The sequence below is a fragment of the Botryllus schlosseri genome, chromosome 8 (genome assembly GCF_051294905.1).
Source record: "Botryllus schlosseri isolate E-star chromosome 8, Bs_hap1, whole genome shotgun sequence".
In the NCBI taxonomy this organism is placed as follows: domain Eukaryota; kingdom Metazoa; phylum Chordata; class Ascidiacea; order Stolidobranchia; family Styelidae; genus Botryllus; species Botryllus schlosseri.
In genome coordinates this window covers 26,067,115-26,086,434 of record NC_137243.1, presented here as the reverse complement: position 1 = coordinate 26,086,434, position 19,320 = coordinate 26,067,115, and the positions used below count along the sequence as shown (strand labels likewise).

Here is a 19,320-nt window from a genome sequence, read left to right as displayed (position 1 = left end):
TTTTGCTATTAAATCACTATATTACTATTTTACGACAACGTTAGCTGTATAAGCTTCGATCACTTCGTTTGTGGTCAATTTATTTGTGAGAGAACAATCGAGGCTCAGTAAAACACACCATCATTGAATAGTTACCAATAGTCGCTCTCGCGGGTTACATCAGCGTTTCGCGAACAATTCGAACATATGGAAGACACAGTGATTTTTATCGACACCGATTACTTGATGATTTGAAACTGACTCGTAACTTATGCTCCGAGTCACGAGTCAATCCACATTTCTGATACGCCGAGTCAAATCAAGTCAAGTCATTTTAGCAAAGTGACGCGAGTCAAGTCAAGTCATACGAAAAAAGTGACTCGAGTCATCCCAACACTGCAACAAATTGATAAAAATATTCATTTTAACTTGTACATTCTCTCGATTTTAAAATTCCCTTGGTAGTTTGCGGAGTGACAGTGCTCAAGTATCATTCGTCTTTGTGATATTTCGATTGTAATAATTATTATTGATATTATTTTCCTTCATATGCGCATTGCACAACTTTGTTGTCTTCAAGTAGATGTCGATCGGGCGGGTGAGTCATGAATAGCAATTTGAGATATGAACATAAACGGTATGAGCGATTTTCTGAGGTATGCGATCAGTTTGACAAATCGAAAGTAGGATCATTGTCACGATTCTGACAAAACTCTAAAAGTATGGAAAAGGTATGGAAGTATGGAAAGAACAGTGCATATCATATTTGGGAAATTTCCGTGCCATACCATACCGTACCATACCATGCCATGCCCTGGTGATCAACTTGCACGATTCTAGCGTGAAATATTTCCAATAGACTTTTCCCAAAAGTCCATGCAGATCGACCAATTTTCTAGGTGTCCCCATCCTTAAAACATGGGGGACGCCAGACCATGACAATTTCTGAAAAGGGTCGCTGGACCACTGGTCTACACACCAATTAACCGACAGGTATAGGCTAGAAATGAATATAGATAACCACACTATTGATTGTAAAAAAATTCCAATCAGGAACACTGATAGTATCAGTTGATTGATAATTTTGTTTATTCAAAACGCCACAATACTGCGATACAATGAAAAGATAGGAACGCGTGTTGAAACGACTTGAAGTAGCCAGACCCCCACCTGGGCCTAGGTCAGTGGTGGGCAATTATTTTCCGCTGCGGGCAAAATGAGGAAAATAACTTCATTGACGGGCCGAGTGAAAATTTTTAGCTTTAGCGTATTTTAATTTTATTTATTACATTCCTAATAAATGATGCTCAGTGAATGTGTTGATATTAGGTAGCCTAATGAGAAAGTGACGGTTATCAAAAAAATATCTATTTACTGTCATGATTCGAAACAATGTTAAACATGATACATTTTAGCTCTCGTTAAACCCCTATCCATGTTCTTCTATTAAGACTCTAAAACAGCGGTTCTCAAACTTTTTAAGCACGCCTCCCTTTATGGTAGCGAATGATCATGGCTGTTGAAGAGAATTGTGAAATATCCAAGTCGGAAAATACACAAAGCAACAACTATAAGCTGGGGCTATATCGCGCCGAGCTCGAATTTTTTTAAATAAACTTCGGCTTCACGCCACTGTTCTGATGTTTTCACGTCCCCCAATTTGAAAACGGCTCCACTGAAATGTATATGGTACAAAGCTTATTTTCTTGGTCACTGCCTACCGAGCAGTGTGCAACTTAATTAGCCTTTACGTTGAACGAAGCTTCTGAACTTTTGCCCTCCCTTGACCGAGTGGATCGTGTTTTGTCAAAAGTGCGACTTTAATTAAAATCCCTAATATCGGCGACATGCTCGGCAAAAACTGAAAGGAGGGGTTTACCCTGGACTCCAGTAGGCTATACTAGGCCTAATATTTGTGCTCTAAATTCTAGACCTTCTTTGAATTTCAGTTTTCGGCTTTCTTTTCTGGGCATGCCCGGTAATCCTTTCTGGGTGATAGATATGATGAGTCATATATACTAATCGTCATATACTAATCGCAAGCACTGATTGACTTGTTTTACGAATTAGGGATTTGGAAACCTATCACGTAACAAATTGAAACAAATACCGTATAATGCGTAATTTGACAACGACAGCAAGGAAGTTTTAAAGTAAACTATAGAAAGAGTGATATCTTGTGACTTCAATTGCTACTTGTACTTTGCGACGTTGCCTTTATTTTGAATCTGGACTACGAATGTCAGGTAGGCTATTTAGGCAGAGTAATCGTGGCATATTAATGAACAGGGTTCAAAGTAAACGAATTTCCTGTTCATTTGATACAGCCTATGATTTTAGTCATTCGAAAAGCAGGTTTTATGTTTTTAATTTCAAGCAACCTTTCGCGAGCCGCACAAAATAGCTTCACGGACCGCATTTTGCCCAGGTCTGGCCTAGGTGATGTGAAGACTGAAGAGGGCATGCACATTAGGGTTGTTCAAAATTTGGAAAATGTTTGGAATTCTGCGTGTCCATCGCTTATTCTTTAGATTATTGTTAAAAAACAATGATGGGCTTGAAAGAAGCTCCCAGGAAAGCCGCTAACATTTGTCTAAATGCGTTTGAAAGTCGTTGTTGAAGAGTGGGCGGGCAACCGACAGCAGAGGCGGGCAATCACGAAACCACGGTTCTTGATTGGGTAATCGGCTAAGCTTCACTGATTACTGCAACAGCTGACTCGGATTCGGGAGCTTCGCTTTGCTAAATTGAAAGTCTGTTTTGCTGAGGTAGAGTCTGTTAGTAGCGGTTGTGGTTCTGTACAAGCGCGTTGTGTGTTGATGAGTCATTAGTAGTACTGTAACACGTGTTCTTTGAATGCTTCACAGTCGATAGCAGTAGTTTATGCTCTGGAGCAACAATAGTGCAGTCATGGCAGAGGCAAAACGGCGAAAGATTGCACACATGCCGCAGAGAAGAACAAGATCCAAATCTGAGCAGTACTTGGTCGGATATACTTGCGATTACATCTGTGGCTCGAGATTACCTACTATACGAGAAGTAATGATTTACTTGCTGCATCTGAAAGAGCATTGTCCTCAGTCAACCCCTACTCATGAACTATGTACTGTGGTGGTGGATGATGTAATGACAGTGTGGAAAATGGCGAGAATTGCGAGGAAGGTTGGTTCGATTGGTTTGAAATAAGGACAAATATGTTAGAAATGAGGTGAGTCTCATGTCAGAAATGAGGATAGTCATGTCAGAAATGAGGATAGTCATGTCAGAAATAAGGATAGTCGCTATATTCACTATAAAGTCAGTTACAGTACCAGGCACGACTTTCTAGTGCTGCTAACCCAGTCCGAACACATCCCAGACATGATGTCCAAACACGCCCCAGACACGATGTCCGGGTATCAACACAGGCCGAACACGCCCAAGACACCATGTCCGAATGGCAACACAGGCCGAAAACACCCCAGACATGATGTCTGAACACGCCCCAGATACGATGTCCGGGTATCAACACGGGCCGAACACGCCCAAAAGACACCATGTCCGAATGGCAACACGGACCGAACACGCCCCAGACACGATGTCCGAGTGTCAACTCAGATCCGAAAACAACCCAGACACCATGCTTGAATGGCCGAACATGCCCCAGACACGATGTCCGATTGGCAGCACAGGCCGAACACACCACAGACATGATGTCCAAACACGCCCCAGATACGATGTCCGGGTATCAACACAGGCCGAACACGCCCTAGACATCATGTGTGAATGGCAGTACAGGCCGAACACCCCCCCCCCCCCCCCCAGACATGATGTCCGAACACGCCCCAGATACGTTGTCCGGGTATCAACACGGCCGAACACACCCAAGACACCATGTCCGAATGGCAGCACAGGCCGAACACACCCCAGACATAATGTGTGAATGGCATCATAGGCCGACCACATCCCAGACATGATGTCCAAAGTCGCCGCAGACACAATGTCCGAACACAGCCGAGACACCATGTTTGAATGGCAGTACAGGCCGAACACCCCCCCCCCCCCAGACATGATGTCCGAACACGCCCCAGATACGTTGTCCGGGTATCAACACGGCCGAACACACCCAAGACACCATGTCCGAATGGCAGCACAGGCCGAACACACCCCAGACATAATGTGTGAATGGCATTAGGCCGACCACATCCCAGACATGATGTCCGAAGTCGCCGCAGACACAATGTCCGAACACAGCCGAGACACCATGTTTGAATGGCCGAACATGCCCCAGACACGATGTCCGATTGGCAGCACAGGCCGAACACACACCAGACATGATGTCCAAACACGCTCCAGATACGATGATCGGGTATCAACACAGGCCGAACACGCCCAAGACACCATGTCCGAATGGCAACACAGGCCGATAACACCCCAGACATGATGTCCGAATACGCCCCAGATACGAAGTCCGGGTATCAACACGGGCCGAACACGCCCAAGACACCATGTCCGAATGGCAACACAGGCCGAACACACCCCAGACACGATGTCCGAGTGTCAACTCAGATCCGAAAACAACCCAGACACCATGCTTGAATGGCCGAGCATGCCCCAGACACGATGTCCGATTGGCAGCACAGGCCGAACACAACCCATACATGGTGTCGGAACGCCCCAGACACGATGTGCTATTGGCAACACAGTCCCAACACCCCCCAGACACGATGTTAATAAGGTTGGTCGTGTTTGAAATAAGGTCAGTTTAGTGTTTGAAATAAGGATAGTCATGTTAGAAATAAGGATAGCCATGTTTGATATAGGGATAGTCATGTTTGAAATAAGGATAGTCTCATGTCAGAAATGAGGATAGTCATGTCAGAAATGAGGATAGTCATGTCAGAAATAAGGATAGTCGCTATATTCACTATAAAGTCAGTTACAGTACCAGGCACGACTTTCTAGTGCTAACCCAGTCCGAACACATCCCACACATGATGTCCGAACACGCGCCAGATACGATGTCCGGGTATCAACACGGCCGAACACACCCAAGACACCATGTCCGAATGGCAGCACAGGCCGAACACACCCCAGACATAATTTGTGAATGGCATTAGGCCGACCACATCCCAGACATGATGTCCGAAGTCGCCGCAGACACAATGTCCGAACACAGCCGAGACACCATGTTTGAATGGCCGAACATGCCCCAGACACGATGTCCGATTGGCAGCACAGGCCGAACACACCCCAGACATGATGTCCAAACACGCTCCAGATACGATGATCGGGTATCAACACAGGCCGAACACGCCCAAGACACCATGTCCGAATGGCAACACAGGCCGATAACACCCCCGACATGATGTCCGAATACGCCCCAGATACGATGTCCGGGTATCAATACAGGCCGAACACGCCCGAGACACCATGTCCGAATGGCATCACAGGCCGAACACACCCCAGACATGATGTCCAAGCACGCCCCAGACACGATGTCCAAGTATCAATACAGGCCGAACACACCCAAGACACCATGTCCGAATGGCAACACGGACCGAACACGCCCCAGACACGATGTCCGAGTATCAACACAGGCCGAATACGCTTAAGACACGATGTCCGAATGAATAATTGACCAGGATAATGGAATTTTATCGAGCGATCATTCGGAACAATGCAGATTTCCAGATTTCAGACTTGGACGGCTATATTTATTGGTGGTTCCGTTGACCTGCCAGCTTTAAAATTGTATTTGCGAAATAGCTTTCGATCAAGATCGGTATTGGTAAATTGTAGTTTCATTCAAAGTTAATTTATGAGTTCGGCCGATACTAATGTCCCTTGCATTTATTGCGGGTCGCCTGTGTTTGCCGCTGGGTTTATTTGACAAGGACAGGAATATTTGGGGCTCACACATATAAATATCGAAGACTCCTGGTTACACGTCTATAATTTCAAATGCCGATGCGAAGTTGGATGTTGGACGCACTGGCGTAGCCAGGGGGGACGAAAGGGGCGGTTGCCCCCCCCCCCAAATTTATTGAAAATTTTCGTAAAATCAATAGATATTAGAGTATTTTGGGGCAAAAGTATGCAACCTAAAATTTTTCTTCGCGCTTGGCGCGATTTGGTGTCCGTTCATGTCTTGATTTTGTTATCGGTGTCACGAAAAAAATTATTCCGCAAATACCCATTATTGAATTTAGCTGCATTCTCAATTATGAGAATACAACAGGACCAGTAGATACACTAGTGTAGCCCGAGGTCGTTGGGTTGATTGAGTCTGTAGGAGTGTCAGTTCAGTATGGCGGTTGGGAACTGTTAGCTCCGGCAACTAGGCTACCGTTTCGGGACACACGAAGATATATAAAGTATGCTACATGCTACTCCGCAAAGTGCGCTCCCGAAATGATTGACCACCATAAATCCGACCCATGTATTCCGAAGCCTTCGATATAGATAAGCTATAGTTGGCAACTGGAAGCTTCCATAGGGTATGTGTCTGTGTGCGTCTAAGAATCGTATGTATAAAGGGTAGTGATGAAATTGCCTATGGCAGGATGTACGGTTCTGCGAGATGTTCCCACGGGAGAGCTCCCCTAAAGCCATAATCCCCCCCCCCAAAAAAAAAATTGTTTTTCTGGCTACGACCTTGCGTGTGCTCGATCTCTTGATCTTGATCTCTTACTAATTGCGCAAAGTGTTTACACCGTATTCTATATAACTTCTCCGTATTACTCTTCGACTAAACTACGGGCCTTATAATATGGGGGATGGCGCCGTACCATGCTATTTTCTAAAACGTGCTGTTCGAGAAAACAGAGGATTAGTATAGCATTTCCATATCAATACTATCATAATGAGAATGAATGCTTATGCTATCGAAAATTGGATACCTGTTGCCTGTTGGTATGCATTAATATGAATCAAGCTCGTCACCTGTTCACAATCCACGTGAACGAATTAGGATCATTTTCACAACTACTTACTTACTTGAGTACTTTTAAAGTCAGTCAATTCTACTTCACCTTCAAGTAGTTTTAGGTTGCTCATGGAAGAAGTACTTCTACTCGTACTTGAGTAGATTTTTTCGTCGCTACTTCTACTTCTACTTGAGTAGATTTCTTGACTACTTTGACCACCTCTGGTTGTGATACACAATGCTGCATAGTATGACACCGGACAAAATTTTATACTCCTTGATTCTTCCGATCAGCTGTTCAATATGAATACGTTCTCTCGCCATCTTTCTTGTTGTGGAACAGTCTGGCTCAGGCATTTGACGTTGTGTAAATCATGTGAAGGAATATTTAAATCTAGATTCAATTTCTTGATTTCAGACTCAATGGTGAATCCCTTTTCTGCCATGATAGCATTGCCTGGCTCACCATAGCTGAACTCCATCATTTTCTTGCATTCCTTGTCGAATCCACATATTTAACTAGTATTTCGATCTGAAATGATCCCTGTGAATAGTTCCTGCACAAAAGTAAGTGTACCACAATCCAATCCATCAATCCTTTCAAAGTTGTATGTCATTTATTGACAGTCAGTAATCATTCTAGATTTGAGAAATCATGAATGAATGCAAATGGTGCATTTTTAAGAACCACATATCTACATGGCCAAATCGCGATTTAATGAAGCAGTTACATGTGGCTGACCCAATGGTTTAATACTATGCTTACAGCAATACTATAAATTTGACGTCAGTAGGATAAGTCGGACAATTCAGAAAGAATTTAATGTAGTCTAGCATAAAATTTCAGCTTCTCCGCATCTTTTGGCATTATGATGCTCCTATGAGAACTGAACTTCACTAGCAATAATTGTCCGTCAATTTGTAATTTTCCTGGACGAGTTTCCTGTTTTGTGCTTCTATACTTCTTCCAGAAATTTGATTTTCTTGCGTTTAATCCATCGACTTCCTCTTTCTGCAGCTTCATAAAAGAAATCCATCAAGCCTGCACAAAATATATAATATGTTTATTTTACAGAGCAATACTGCTGTGCAGGCACCTGTCAAGGTGTACTCGTCCGACTCATGCAACGTATCACCGCTACCAATTTCAACCATTCATCTCGTTATTGAATATATATTGCTCTCAACAATTTCAATACATTACACACCATCAAGCAACAAGACTGGAGTGGAATAAAACGAGACACACACCAAGTCGATTGTGGCATCAAGTGTGACTGCATTTCAGATTGGACTCATTTTGAAACACAGAATTGTTTCATCTAGATCAGGGCTGGCCAACCTTTTCAGCTAACGGGCCACATTCGATTGACGAATTATCGCGCGGGCCACTAGCCGCGCGAAATTTTTTTGAAGTTCATAGGCCAATAATATTGTCATTTGACTATATTGCGGGCCTGTTGTACATCGCTGGGCTAATTTTGCGAGGACAGGGCTATTCGGCGCATGGACAAATCAATATCGAAAGACGCGACCAACATGCATCAATCATTTCGTGCCTAGGTTTCATAGTCGACGGTCTTGCTGCGAGCGCAACCGCAATGTTGAACGACGCTTTGTCTCGTAATCGCAAATATAGTTAGACTCAATCTGATACATTAGGTCAGTGGTTCTCAACCTTTTAGTCTTCGCGGACCCCTTTCGGACAGTCACGGACCCCCGCGGACCCCCACGAGTTTTAGTTCAAATTTAGCTCAATTATCGTACAATTGTCATATGTCTTGTGCAAATGACAACTGTAGGCTTGGTGATAAACAGCTACAAAATGACCTTTCCTGAAAATAAGATCATACTATTTCATGTAGAAATTGGGTTGACTTCTATTATTTCAAAGCAAATTATGCAACTGCATTTCCTGAAGTACCTGGTCGTGCCTTGAAATTCCGCGCATTCAATTTGATATATGAATGAGCGCCGAAAATTCATTACCACAAATATAGGTGGTGGCGAATGTAACTGATATAGCACCTAAATTATCAAACAACAAATGGCACTGTTTTAGTGCTATAGGTCTATATACCCGATGGCATCAATGTTCTCTAGCTTCTTCGGTATATCCCAGTGATTCTCAACCTTTTTTCCACCGCCGTCTCCTCTCAGACATTCATGGTTGCCGCTTCCATATTTAAGCATTGTACTAAAGACGATGCGGTAAAGGTCGAAGTATGGTCGCTCATGCCGGGTTTTGACTTGACCTAATTGGAATTATTTCGCTCATGAATCGCGCCCAATGACCACTCAACTATTTATCGAACTAATAATTGTATGTACTATTTTCGGGATAAAATCAAGGTTGATATTCCGAGCGCAGGGTAGGGGCCATACCTATCAGATCGAACCCAATGTATAGTCTATATAGCGGCTAGGATATAGCTTAGGTTCTACCCGACAGGTAAAGCCCAGGGGCTCTCAGCCTATTCTTGGTCGTAGGCCTTTTCCGGTTTGAAAATGTGTTGTGGCCCACCTCTTATCTTAGAGTTATAATCCTGTTGATTGCGTGGTAATCGACAGCGCCGATATGCATATTTCTCTAAAATATGCGCATATTTCTTTACTGATGAGTGATGATATTAAAATCTAGGCATAATGGGGCATGAAATCGCGCGAAGCGTGACAGAATTTTCCAAGTTGAATAAATATCCACTAACAAACGACCAACAAAATAATATTGGACCCCTTCGAGCTCCCAATTGGGGGTTTCGGTGTGGCAGTTACAGCCCTCGTAGATCATAGGCTAGAAGTCCTGAATATTATTCTGATCGCCCGCTGCTCCATTCGCATCGCGAAACACGATGATCAGATCCCGGCATCCACTGTGTAATTGGGACTTTAGTTCCACTGTTGTGTGGAATAATGATCATTCTGGACCAGCTTCGAACAATACATTGGTGAATGGGGTACTATACAGCAAAGTATCTGCGATTTCAGCTTTAATCCAATGATAAAATCAATTCATACGACTCTTACACAAATATCAGTGCATGGTCGCGGTGCTGTATCATTTCTGACTCAAAAGGTCCCCGTAATGTAGAGAAACCTGAATCGTGATTTAATAATACAAATAAAATACAACAAATTCAAAAGTCCGCGTTTACAGTTGAATCTCTGGAATTCATCAATCCTCACAACGCATACATACGGTTAACGATATATTACGACTCAAGTAAATGGAGCATAGAAATAAGTGAACTTGTATCGTCGTTACCGCGACTGTTTTAGCAGCGGTTCATAAGTGCATTGAACCAACCAATCATCATCGTCAATTTCATTGTTCGCGATCAAAGTGTTGCTCTACTTATTCTTGCTAGCTTGGTAACAATATGTTCAAGTGAAAAGCAAAGCCGGTGGCCCGCGAGCATTTCGAATGTTTGAATCCGGCCCGCGACGTAATTTTGAGTTTGACAGCCCTGGTTTACAACGCAGGATATTTGTGGCCAGATAGTTATTGTTTTTAGTTGCTTGCTGATGCTGTATAGTAAAGCGATGCAGTGAAGGAATATGAAATTGCTATAGTTGTTGAAATTTACGGACGGGTGATCAGAATAGAACCCCGAGGAAGTATCTGGCAGATGTTCAGTACGTTATCGCAAAGTATTCGAAGAAAGAGTGCGACTGTGATTCCGATTTTTGAAGACACAACTGTCCAGCATTTTGGCATATTAATATTAAATGATGAAGATTATGCTTTTGGAGATGCTGACTATCCACTGAGGACTTACTTATTCACGCCACTATTATGGCCAAGAACATTGACCGAAAAATGTCACTATTGTTTTCATACATAATGTTACCCTTTCTGGCATAGAGCACAGTGCTTTGGGTGTTGAAAAAATATCTCGCGCATTGCCTATATTCAAGGAAGAACCTCAGAATATAATTGTGACAATAGCCTGCCTCTGCCTTCACAATCTATCAATTCAGACGAGGAAGATGGAGCTGAATTTGATGAAATACTTCAAATGGAAGCGTTGAACGCACTCGCATGGTGTCGACTCCTACAGACTACACCAGTGGTTCCCAACCTTTTTTGGCTCATCGCCCCCTTTTCAAACTCCACGCCGATCATCGCCCCCCAAATATGGGGAACCGAAGAATGGGCATACAGACTGAAATCACCGGCGAGTTGACTAAGAAAAAAGGTCAACTTTTCGGCTCGACCGCGAAATTTCACTTTCCCAGCTAAATTTTGGTGAGCTGAGTAACAAAAAAGGTGATTTCTCCGACTTGATTCCAAAAGGACCATAACAGCACTTCGTCAGCCCCCAATACGTTGGTCTTGACCCCCCCCCCCTCCATAGGGCGATAAAGCAAACTTCTGCACCCCTCATACCCAACTCCCCCGATACCTCTTCACCGCTACTTCTCAGCACAAATTGTTGGACTCATTAGTTAGTCGGCTTAATTCGTGCGAAGCGCGAAAATTTCTATCGGTATGATTGAATCGGTCAATATGATCGGGAATTGCATATATATTTCTATCAATTTCTTATCCTCTCTCTGCTCATGTATTCAGATTTACCGGTAAAGCTGAGTTAGGTGTCTTGGAAAATGTAGGGCCCGTAAATAATAATTTAACATATTCGGGCGAACCCGTGGGTATAATGACTTCGTTACGTAATGACATTTTGTGGCCTGTCTGCTATGCCAAAAGATATTCAAATCGCCCATACGTACTAAACTAAAAGATTCACACGAGTTGAAATTGGTATGTCTGCACAGGCAATTAATTTTTCTCTGCGAGATGGCATAATTTTGTGGGGTTCTGATTGCCAGGACAGGAACATTTGGCGCCAGCCATTTAGGCGCATATATACAATTAAATATATATGTCTATCGTATATATATCGAAGTCGGTCAGCATAAAGGCAGGCCTTTTCCCTAAGGTTTTCGCGTTCTGGCCCACTTCTCGGAGTCACATGTTACATGGCCTGAGACTATACATATCTCTTGGTGCGACATGGTGTGACTGATGCCGAGATGCCCATTTATATAACTCATGCATATTATTTCTTGGAGGAAGGGTATCCAATAAGTAAGAAATATGAGACCAAGAAAAGGCGCGCAGCGCGGAATTTTTTTGAAAAAGTTGCCTAAATTTCCACAATAATTATTGTTAATTCACGAAAGAATTGTGGGCCTCCTTCGATCTCGGGCCCCCATCCCAATTGGGGTTTGGGTGTGGCAGTTACGGTCATGGACGCCAATATAGCCATTTCAACGCGCCATCGCCCCCTTCGTCCGTTTTCGCCCCCTATCGCCCCCTTGGCTATTTTCGCCCCCCTGGACCGACAAATCGCCCCCCGGGGGGCGATATCGCCCACGTTGGGAACCACTGGACTACACAAATATTTGCATGACAACGCATGATCTTGAGATTTCTCCTAGCTAGCATTCATGAATATTCTTGTTTGCAATACATTTGATTACATTCCAAAACATACTTGTGCTTTATTGCTTGCGACACGTCAAAATGAGGTAAAATGTGCATTATGGCTGTATTAAGTAAGTTCAACCTTATAAATTTGCGACACGAGATAGCGAAGTTATTGGGGCGTGTTCGGCCTATGATGCCATTCAGACATTATATCTGGGGCGTGTCGGCCTGAGTTGACACTCAGACATCGTGTCTGCGGCGAGTTCGGACATCATGTCTGGGGTGTGTTCGGCCTGTGCTGCCAATCGGACATCGTGTCTGGGGCATGTTCGGCCATTCAAACATGGTGTCTCGGCTGTGTTCGGACATTGTGTCTGCGGCGACTTCGGGCATCATGTCTGGGATGTGGTCGGCCTATGATGCCATTCACACATTATGTCTGGGGTGTGTTCGGCCTGTGATGCCATTCGGACATGATGTCTCGGGCGTGTTCGGCCTGTATTGATACCCGGACATCGTATCTGGGGCGTGTTCGGACATCATGTCTGGGATGTGTTCGGACTGGGTTAGCAGCACTAGAAAGTCGTGCCTGGTACTGTAACTGACTTTATAGTGAATATAGCGACTATCCTTATTTCTGACATGACTATCCTCATTTCTGACATGACTATCCTCATTCCAAACATGAGACTATCCTTATTTCAAACATGACTATCCCTATATCAAACATGGCTATCCTTATTTCTAACATGACTATCCTTATTTCAAACACTAGACTGACCTTATTTCAAACACGACCAACCTTATTAACATCGTGTCTGGGGGGTGTTGGGACTGTGTTGCCAATAGCACATCGTGTCTGGGGCGTTCCGACACCATGTATGGGTTGTGTTCGGCCTGTGCTGCCAATCGGACATCGTGTCTGGGGCATGCTCGGCCATTCAAGCATGGTGTCTGGGTTGTTTTCGGATCTGAGTTGACACTCGGACATCGTGTCTGGGGCGTGTTCGGTCCGTGTTGCCATTCGGACATGGTGTCTTGGGCGTGTTCGGCCTGTGTTGATACTTGGACATCGTGTCTGGGGTGTGTTCGGCCTGTGTTGCCATTCGGACATGGTGTCTTGGGCGTGTTCGGCCCGTGTTGATACCCGGACTTCGTATCTGGGGCGTATTCGGACATCATGTCTGGGGTGTTATCGGCCTGTGTTGCCATTCGGACATGGTGTCTTGGGCGTGTTCGGCCTGTGTTGATACCCGGGCATCGTATCTGGGGCGTGTTTGGACATCATCTCTGGGGTGTGTTCGGCCTGTGCTGCCAATCGGACATCGTGTCTGGGGCATGTTCGGCCATTCAAACATGGTGTCTCGGCTGTGTTCGGACTTTGTGTCTGCGGCCTATGATGCCATTCACACATTATGTCTGGGGTGTGTTCGGCCTGTGCTGCCATTCGGACATGGTGTCTTGGGTGTGTTCGGCCGTGTTGATACCCGGACAACGTATCTGGGGCGTGTTCGGACATCATGTCTGGGGGGGGGGTGTTCGGCCTGTACTGCCATTCACACATGATGTCTAGGGCGTGTTCGGCCTGTGTTGATACCCGGACATCGTATCTGGGGCGTGTTTGGACATCATGTCTGTGGTGTGTTCGGCCTGTGCTGCCAATCGGACATCGTGTCTGGGGCATGTTCGGCCATTCAAGCATGGTGTCTGGGTTGTTTTCGGATCTGAGCTGCCATTCGGACATGGTGTCTTGGGTGTGTTCGGCCGTGTTGATACCCGGACAACGTATCTGGGGCGTGTTCGGACATCATGTCTGGGGGGGGGGTGTTCGGCCTGTACTGCCATTCACACATGATGTCTAGGGCGTGTTCGGCCTGTGTTGATACCCGGACATCGTATCTGGGGCGTGTTTGGACATCATGTCTGTGGTGTGTTCGGCCTGTGCTGCCAATCGGACATCGTGTCTGGGACATGTTCGGCCATTCAAGCATGGTGTCTGGGTTGTTTTCGGATCTGAGTTGACACTCGGACATCGTGTCTGGGGCGTGTTCGGTCCGTGTTGCCATTCGGACATGGTGTCTTTTGGGCGTGTTCGGCCCGTGTTGATACCCGGACATCGTATCTGGGGCGTGTTCAGACATCATGTCTGGGGTGTTTTCGGCCTGTGTTGCCATTCGGACATGGTGTCTTGGGCGTGTTCGGCCTGTGTTGATACCCGGACATCGTGTCTGGGGCGTGTTTGGACATCATGTCTGGGATGTGTTCGGACTGGGTTAGCAGCACTAGAAAGTCGTGCCTGGTACTGTAACTGACTTTATAGTGAATATAGCGACTATCCTTATTTCTGACATGACTATCCTCATTTCTGACATGACTATCCTCATTTCTGACATGAGACTCACCTCATTTCTAACATATTTGTCCTTATTTCAAACCAATCGAACCAACCCTGTAGAGAATTGCGACAATGCAGAAATCACATGTGGTGCGATCACTTCAAAACCTGCACGAAAGATGGCGTGATCTGAAGAAGAATCCGAAACAGGAAAGTGATCCCAAGGGTAAGAGGAGAAAATTCACTGATGATTTGGACAAGCTGTGGGATATTGGAAGTAGAGATGCCATAACAACAATAAAAAAATGATATTTATCTATCACATGAAAGAAAGCTTGAAGACATTGCATTTTAGGAAGATCAACGGCAATCTCGCCAGTCAATAATGTTGGGAAGAGACAAAATTCTGGCTAAAGACCTCAAAAAGAAAACAGCAGCCATTGCAGATCAAACTGTTGAAAACGTTTCACACGACTCAAGTTGTGACTATGTTGTTTTAGCATCATCGTCATCTTCAAAAGAGGGTGACAGTTTGAGTTCAAGTTCTGACTATGATGCTGATGTTGGACTTGGCACCTCGACCCAATCCATTAAACTGATGGCACCTAAAATATTATGAAAAATACGCATGTTTCCCAAGCTCTGGATCGATTGCAAGTAACTGACAACGATGCAACGATGCTGATGGGAGCATTTATTAAGGCTTGTGGAGGAGATATAGCCATGTTCTCCCTGTCAAGATCTTCAACGAAGAGAGCCAGGGAAACAAATCGCCTGGAAATATCTCACAACATTTTTAAAAAAATTGCCGAAAATAGACCACAGCATGTTGCCATTCATTGGGATGGAAAGCTCACAGAGGATAGATTAGGAAATCGATATGAAGCTTTGTCAATTGTTCTATCTTGTCAACCTCAATACTCGGAAGGAAAACTACTTCAGAAGATACAAAATGCGGCAGGTCAGACACAAGCTGAAACTACTTTCGACATAATTAAAAAGTGGGGTATACAAGATGCTGTAACAGCCTTGGTTTTTGACACTACAGCAAGCAACAGCGGCTGGAAGAAGGGTGCAGCGAAGATCATTGAGGACCTTCTAGGAAAGAAGGTTTTTTACCATGCGTGTCGGCACCATGTGTATGAGCTAGTAGTCAAAGACGTCTGGAAATGTTTATTTGGAAAAGCAACAACCGGACCAGAGAACACATGGTTTGCCCACCTTAAGAAGAGCTGGAGCAGTCTTGACAGAAAACAGCAATTCAAGACTCTGACTATTCCTATATGCTTTAAAGAACGAGCAGCAATGACAGTTGAGAACTTCAAGCTACTACTCGCCAGAAAAGATTTCTTCACACGCGATGACTACAAACAATGTGTGACTAATGCTCTTGCTCTTCTCGGTGCAGATGGAGATATACATCATCACAAACCTGGTGCAACACACCATGCAAGATGGATGGGCACAATTCTGTATGCTCAGAAGATGTTCATGTGGGCTGATCAGTTACATTACAAATCTGAAGAAGTGGAACTGCTGCATCGCTTCAATTTATTTTTAGTCCTCTTCTATATCCCTGCCTGGGTTGCTTCCAGCATCGGTCGTGATGCAGCCGGTAATGACTTGAGATTCATCCAGGACATGTTGAGTTACAAGGAACATGATGAACAAGTTTCCAAAGCTGCTTCACAAAAGCTTTTAAAGCATGACTGGTATATCATGGAGGAAACCGCTGTATATGCCTTGTTTTCGCCGAGTGAAAGCAATGAAACCCGAGAAAATATGGCAAAGACGCTCCTACAGGTAGAGCGAACTTCAAGTTTCAAGAGAGGCCCGCCCTCGTTGAATGCAACTGTACGCATCAACAAGGACACTACTTTGTCTGATTTTATTGGGCCACAGTCGTGGTACATATTTGATGTTTTTGAATGCTCTGGGGCGTGGCTAGCTCAACCGGTTGATGTTTGGCACTTATCAGATTGCTGCACCAGAATGAGCTCCTACATCAGTTCTGTCAAAGTAGTTAATGATGCCGCAGAACGAGGTGTAAAGCTAAGCACAGACTATGCTGCAATCTTGACTGACAATGAACAAAAAAGAGACAGTCTGCTTCAAGCTGTGGAACAGCATAGGAAGACAGTTGGAGACAGCAGGAAGTCAACTCTAATCAAAAGCCTGTAATTTGCAACTTGTGCCTGACAATGCAACACTGATCTGCCACGTACTTTTTTAATGTCTTTTGTAAATAGTGCTTTTCGCCTTCATTCAATTGTGAATAAAAAGTGTAATATGCGTTTGTTTATGGGTGAGACGTCGACCAGTCATAACAAGTACTACTGAGATGTTGACTCCTGGTGGTACATTTTTGAGTTTCACTCACTGTCAGTAACTTTTGGAAAGGTAGCAATATGCATGCATCTAGTTTATTCGTATCTCAACTAGCGAGAGCACCTGTGCAATACATAGCACTTTCTGCAGGTAGATATTAACTTAGGCGGTTGCGATGTTGTACTATGGACTCTTGGTGACAAAATTAACAAAGGCAATACATCATGTCTGTAATGCCACCAACAGAAACGACTGCACAACAGCACGCAAAAATCGTTACCAGCAGTGTTCACAAAGTCGGTCTTTCAGCCAATCATTAGCTTATTATTACCGGCTTCAACCAATCAGGATTAATGGCTTCTCGTTGCCCGCCCACTTCATCGATTCCCCGCCCACTCGCCGACGGCTACTTTCAAACGCATTTAGACAAATATTACCGGCTTTCCTGCGAGCTTCTTTCAAGCCCATTATTGTTTTTTAACAATAATATACAGAATAAGCGATGGACACGCAGAATTCCAAACATTTTCCAAATTTTGAACAACCCTAATGCACATTCAAGAAAAACATGTGAAAAAACAAGCAACAAAATGAGTTGGCATGAGACGGAAGTTGGGATCGATATGTCAGATCGTTGTCCGGTGATCTTGAGGACTGACTAATATTTATTTAGTAGGAGCACTGAGCTATATAAAGAAGCTACTTGTCTTTCGACTTGAATGTGGACTTGCTCGATCACTGTAAGATGACAGGCGATGGAGCGAGTGCTTTTCGTGTTTTCACGTAATTGATGAATTGGTGAAATAAATAGCTTTGAAACAAAGTTGTTAATGTACATTAAATTTGTGGGGCGTTCAAATTGTGACCATTTTTGTCGTGTTCCGAAGGGCCATTATTCAAAAAATGAAGTCAGTGCGAATCCTACGAAAACGTCATTGAAGACCGCGTTCCGTTTCTCGAAATCATGACTGGAACGACTGCTGCTTCGAGACTACCCAACATCGCTAATTTTTTTTCTTGTGACAGCTCGCAACCTATCAGATCGTAGCTTACCGTAAATGTGACAGATAGTATTTTATTTTAATGTACATCTTTGATTAACATCGCAAGTCTTTCATGGCTTCTAATAGGCATTTCGTTTCTTGGACATCGTCAAAAACGCGAAGTGAAGCCGAGTGGGCTTTTAATTACCGCTTCCGCGTGCATTGAAGTTGTTATTCGAAATGATGTCAGTTCGAAACAATCTCCGATATTTTAAAAATCATACATCGTGTTAATACCGACGTGTCGCGCAAATTCGTCACGTGCATTACGGTTACGTTTTGACTTATTAGTTCGGTCTAAAGAGAACGGGAATCTATATGGTACTCCCAAAGGTTTATAAAACCCTGGTGCCGTTCTTCGTTTGCACTGCCAGCATACGGTATGTACTAATGAACTAGGCCTTTCCGTTTGAGATCGAAGTCGAGCAATAAGCCAAGTGATGCAATTAAGAGTAGATGATCCTACTTGAATACTGATCATTTTTATGATAGTTTATATGAGTGCAATGCAATGCATCTGAATATATTTGATTTCTCTCCGATATACCAGTAAATATGTGGACGGGATCTGTGATTATAAAAATGTCCAATATGTCATGCATTACATAAAAATTGCTTCAGTAGTTTTTCGACCATACCGATTTCATTGCACTTCCCTACCTTGCAGGTGGAATGTGTCTGCCGAATGCAATCAAATACTCATCGAATAGGCTACTCTTTAGCATACACGGGCACAATGTGTAATACTGATAAGCTGACTATATAAAGAGTTTGTCTGACCCATCACAAGTGTTCAAATTCAATTTATTTCGGGTTCAAGTTCGTAGAATACCGTAACGGTAGGGATTGACTAGTGGTCTAGTGCTAATATTGTGAATACCCTTTAGTTTAAATTATTTGTGATTTTGATGCGAGTAGGTTGACGTTGAATTGCGTGTATTGGAATCAACTCTACTCTAAATTCTGCCCAATTGGTCTTAAACTGCAGAATTCACGAACTTATCTCATGTTATGCTCGGAAAATTCCAGTCTGCCAAAAAAGTACCAAATATTACACCCTGGTCAACTGTAACAATGACAACTTTCGAGTCTGATTCTTGAAACCATAGACTATGATGTTCCTTGATTAGCACAATTTGTCTTGGCAACGTCACCTGCATACAACTGATGCATCAAAAATTGTCTCAATAAGCAAGATACTGTATGTATCATTTTACATTGGATTATTGGTCTGATTATTGAAAGCAATAATCATGACAATTCAATATGCAATTAAATAGCTCAATCAGTTTGA

The 19,320-nt window shown here is 43.8% G+C and overlaps 2 long non-coding RNA genes across 2 annotated transcripts in view; both read left to right on the top strand.

Moving 5' to 3' along the window:
* Nucleotides 1-19,320, top strand: part of LOC145444692 (uncharacterized) — a 330,781-nt gene that overhangs the window by 232,207 nt on the left and 79,254 nt on the right. The gene's annotated exons all lie outside the window — the stretch shown is intronic.
* On the top strand, nt 3,141-8,140 carry LOC145444476 (uncharacterized). Its single transcript, XR_013916692.1, has 2 exons — nt 3,141-6,458; nt 7,962-8,140. It is a non-coding gene; the product is annotated as an uncharacterized LOC145444476 (long non-coding RNA).